Below are 5,396 nucleotides of genomic sequence, written 5' to 3'. Positions count from 1 at the left end.
CACTGACTGTAGCGTACATTTTAAAGAAATATTTATGAATTAATGTTGATTGTTAAAATCTGAATTAAATTAGCAATATTATAGTGATATTTGGAATTTGACTGAAATGCTGACGCGAATATTAAGCAGGCAAACGAATGAAACAAAAACGCATCAAAAAGTGTGCTTAAAATCCATAAACACTATAAATACTTTGACTGCTTATGGACAATGGCGGATGATGATGATGATGACGGTGATGATTGCAATTTATAAAGGGAAAAAGGAAAATAAATTTTGAGCACAAAGTCTGACAAAATGACCGAACGACAGATGCGATTTAACAAACACTTTAGGTTGGTTGATGCCTGTGAAACATTGTGACGAATATTCTCAGACAAATTCAATTTGAGGTGATTTAGAGAGTTTGTTGTTGTGACTTTTGCCTGGAAATCCGGAATATAAGTGCTCTTCGTTCTATGTACGTGAATATTTTGTGTGTTCTAGCCAGAGGCAACAATTTAACAAGAGTTGGCTGAGTTTATTTGATAACGCCAAAAATATTGTTGTTAGTTTTTTGTGCATTGAATTCAAATCGATTTATTGTTTGATTTTTTAACAATGATGCACAATGGAAGAGATTAATTTTCCAAATTTAGCTGACATAACTTTGACAACACCCTCACCTTAGAATGTCCACTTGTTTTTTGGTGAAATAGGAGAGTGATGATTTCATGTTCTTAGTTTATATAATTTGTATAATGAAGTGCATTGTTTGCTCACTTATTTGTGCCAGAGTATAAATAGTTTGTGGCAGTTGCTTTTAGCAAGCATTCCTGCATAGTACTTTGCCAGGCGTATTTCAAATTAAATTCATTAAAATGTTCAAAATTGTTAGTATTTGATTGGAAGAGAAAAATTTTGATTTTAAATTGGATATTTAATTGTTTGTTTTTACTTACAGTTCTTCTTGTTGTTCGCTGCTTTATTGGCTGTGGCCTTGGCTGCTCCTTCTCCAGTAGCTTCTCCCGATCCAGCTCCCGCTCCCCAGGTATTCTATAGCGGTTATCCTGCTTATGGTTATGCTGCTTATCCTGCTGTCTACTATGGTTGATTATATGTTATGGATTTATAAATTTTGTTGAGTGGACTTTCGTGAAAATGAATCTTTGTGAAAGGAAATCGTGAACATGTCATCATGGTCTTGTTTTCATTGGCATAGTTTTTTTGTTTTTTATTTTAATACATTTTTTGTTTTATTAAATGCATTTAAAAAGATAAAATACACTATGGGTTTTTATTATTAGAAAATGTATCATCGGAATATTGACTTCAGACCCCAAAAATTAAATCTAATGTTTTTGATCACCGAAAAGAGAGATTACATGATATGGAAATGTTTTATGTTGTAACTTAACTATGGGCTGTGTAGCATCGTCTTGTTGAAACCATATGTTGTCCACATCAATATCATCAAATCTAAAATATGCTGCATTACTTAGGATAGGCTAGGTTATGCTACGTGAGCTGCTCACAGATTAGTGAGGTATAACATATATGAAAAGATAATAGTAGACCTCCCTAATCAGGACGACTTTGTAACTACTATGGTTGTCGTGAGAACTAACCGGTACGTCTGACAAATTTGATCAGATTCGTCAGTGATGCATTTCTGATACAGTCCAGATTATGAAAGACCTGTAACAAGTTATCTTAGTCTACGTTCCTGTAGTTTCATAGACTTCTACAGTAATTGTTACGTATCCATACGTTCCGACATATGTCCAATCATATCGAGACCTTAGCGCCAAATTATCGTAAGCGACATTTTCTATTTTTTTTATTGCAAAAATTAAAATTTTATGGTCCGACTGATGTTTTAGCGTTCTCAGAATATCAAAATTTTTAATAACTTGAAAATTATAGGGGGTAAGATTTTATCGTAAGTCAATGTTTACATTTTACCGTAAACGAATTTTATCGTAAGAGACACACAGTGGTATAGAAAAAGAAAGGGAAATAAATCTGTGACTTCTAAATGGTTAGATTGTTTTGAATGAAATTTCACATGCGCAAGGAAGAAGCGTTGTCGAGTTTAAGCTTTGAACATGGACCTCATGGGTCCACCAGGGGCGCGGCCAAGGGTCTTAAAAGTAGGACACCTCGGGTATTACAAAATTACACATGTAGAATCTTCTCATCGAGCACTACAAAAAATCTCGTCGTAGCTATCAATTATCTCTTATAGATTTGGAGATATTCGCGTTTGAAATCTAAATTTTCCACAGTTTTACCCACCCTACTCTAGTTTTTTGATAACAGCGTATCCAAATATTTCCCGATTTTCTCTAGTTTTCCTTTATTGGACTAACAATATATGTATGTGTCAAATAGAAAAATAACTGTTTAAAAATAATGACTAAGTCCAAAGTTATATGCATTTGAATTTAAACAATTTAAAAAGGCGATTTTTCGCTAATTTTTTGGGAAAAAAGAACTTGTTTTCTTTTTAAATTGTCGCAAAAATTTTTTAAGAGAATGTACAAGGAATTTATAATTTCTGAAAGATAAGTTTTCATAAAATATTTTAAATGAAAAACAATTTAAAAATTGTTGTTATCGAGGGGACCAGGTCAATTCAAGAAACCCCTATTTTTTATGTAAAATTAAACTTTAGGGCAAAAATTTTCAAATCGCATATTCGATATCAAAATATAGTAACCGATTTTAAGTGGCCCAATATGTTTCTAATTATTTTGTAAAGGTTTCCGATAACCTCGACCCTGGTATGGATATTATAGCCAAAAAACTAAAAATTCACATTTTTGGAATTTTTAAAAACTTTTTTGGGAATTGCGGGATTGCTGATAATAAATTTCAAAATTCGTTTTTATACCCTTCACCTTCGTGAGAAGCGTATGTATAAGTTTGTCATTCCGTTTGTAATTTCTACATTTTTCATTTCCGATCCTATAAAGTATATACATATATTCTGGATCCTTATAGATAGCGGAGTCGATTAAGCCATGTCCGTCTGTCTGTCTGTCAGTCAGGCGGACAGTCTGTTGAAATCAATTTTCTGAATACCCCAGATATCTTCGGGATCCAAATCTTCAATAATTCTGTCAGAAATGCTTTCGAGAAGTTTGCTATTTAAAATCAGCAAAATCGGTCCACAAATGGCTGAGATATGAGGAAAAAACCAGGACAACCTCGATTTTTTACCTTTTTTTACCTAAATCTGGATTACTATGACATTAACATAGACAATATGGATATCTAATGATAGATATTTCGAAGACATTTGCAACGACGTATATAGGACCATAGTAAGTTGGACCTACAATGGGTCAAAATCGGAAACGATTTTTTTTTCACCAAAAAAATGAAAAAACAAAAAAAAATTTTAAATTTAAAAAAAAAATTAAATGTAAAAAAATTTAAAATAACAATTAGAAATTTTTTTTCCAAATAATGAAAAAAACAACTTTGGAAAAAAATAAATTTTGTTTACCTAAAAATATTTAAAATTTTTATTTTGAAGTATAATTTGGTGAAGTTTATATAATATTCGGCACAGCCGAATATAGCACTCTTACTTGTTATTTTTTCATTTTAAATAGAAAAATCTACATAACTGTGAAATTTCATTAAAAACTATTCATAAATAAAAATTTAATTTCAATTCGAAAAATTTGTATCTATGCAAAAACTCAATAAAAACCATTTTTATACCATTTTATTTATATTTAGTGGCAAGGGTATATATAAGTTTGTCATTCCGTTTGTAATTTCTACATTTTTGATTTGCGACCCCACAAAGTATATATATTCTGAATCGTTATAGATAGCGGAGTCAATATAGCCATGTCCGTCTGTCCGTCTGTGTGTTGAAATCAACTTTCAACATACACGAATGATACATCAATATCTCCGAAATTCTTCTGGCTCATTTGCTATTTAAAATCGAGAAAATCGGTCCACAAATGGCTGAGATATAAGGAAAAAACCAGGACAACCTCGATTTTTGACCCATATCTGGATTACTAAATCATTATTATAGACAATATGGATATCTAATGATAGATACTTCAAAGACCTGTGCCACGACGTAAATAAGACCATAGTAAGTTGGACCCACCAAGGGGCAAAATCGGAAAAAATATTTTTTAAACCGAATTTTTTTTTCATATTAAAAAAAAAATTTAAAAACTAAAAAAAAAAATTTTTTTAAATTAAAAAAAAAATTATAAAACTTAAAAAAAAAAATTTAAAATTTAAAAAACAATTTGTTTACCTAAAAATATTTAAAATTTTTATTTTAAAGTATAATTTGGTGAAGGGTATATAAGATTCGGCACAGCCGAATATAGCTCTCTTACTTGTTTGTCATAGTTTTCAATAAAGTATTCCATGAATATTTAATTGTCAAAAGTTATAAATATTTTTGAAAAATAGACAAATAGCTTGTACGAAATTATATTATATCGCATCACAATATTTTTAATTCTATGTATAAATTTCAAAATAATCAAAAAAAACCTTCTCCTGTAAAATTTGTGTTTGGTCGCTTACGATAATTTGGCGCTAAGGGCTCGATATAGTACCCAGTAATTCTAACTATAAGAAATCTAATCGAATTCCTACCAAGAGCCAACAGAGACTTGGTCCCTTCTCTTGCTAGAGAGAACCAGAGCATTCTGAATATTCTACACGAGGAATAGTAGACCACATGACTTCCTTATCTTTCAATGGCCATTCACCTATCAAATTCAATATCTCAGCCAAAGGGATGCCACATGCCACATTAGGTCGACTTGGTCTTTTCTAAGTCTAATAGATACCAAGGAGCCAAGTTATTATATAAAGAGTTTACGGTCCAGGTATCAATTGTCGGTATTCTAATCCTTAGCCTTATTAAAATTCGGTTTCGGATCAGAATCCACTTGATGATGTTTAATTATCCATTTAACGAACTCTGTTCTTTTGTCAATCGAACTTTGTAAGAATGCAGATGCAGACTTTCATTATTTTTAAAATCTTGTTCTACAGTGGAAACGTTTTGTTCTCCATTTTTACCTGCCCTAAACTTTCAGCTGCCTGACTGTTACTTCTATTTAGCAACATTATATTGCACAAATAACGGAAAATTAAAATCTTGCGTGAATTTTGTAACCTATTTTAATAAAACAAAAGAAGTTCTATTGGGTTAGCTTCATGAACTGGCACTGGGTATCAATTTACCCCCTCCCAGGCCAAAATCAGGACAGGTTCCTTATTTATAAAGTGTTAGTACTAGAACCTAATTGAGAGGAACTTGGGATTTTAGTATCCGGAATATTGTAAATATGGCCAATGTGATAGAAGGGTAATTGTTACCAATTGGAGAATTGGTTCCGGGAATATACATTTTGTAT

Source organism: Calliphora vicina, chromosome 2 (assembly GCF_958450345.1).
Source record: "Calliphora vicina chromosome 2, idCalVici1.1, whole genome shotgun sequence".
In the NCBI taxonomy this organism is placed as follows: domain Eukaryota; kingdom Metazoa; phylum Arthropoda; class Insecta; order Diptera; family Calliphoridae; genus Calliphora; species Calliphora vicina.
The sequence above is the reverse complement of the archived record's forward strand: the minus strand, read 5'-3'. Positions refer to the sequence as shown.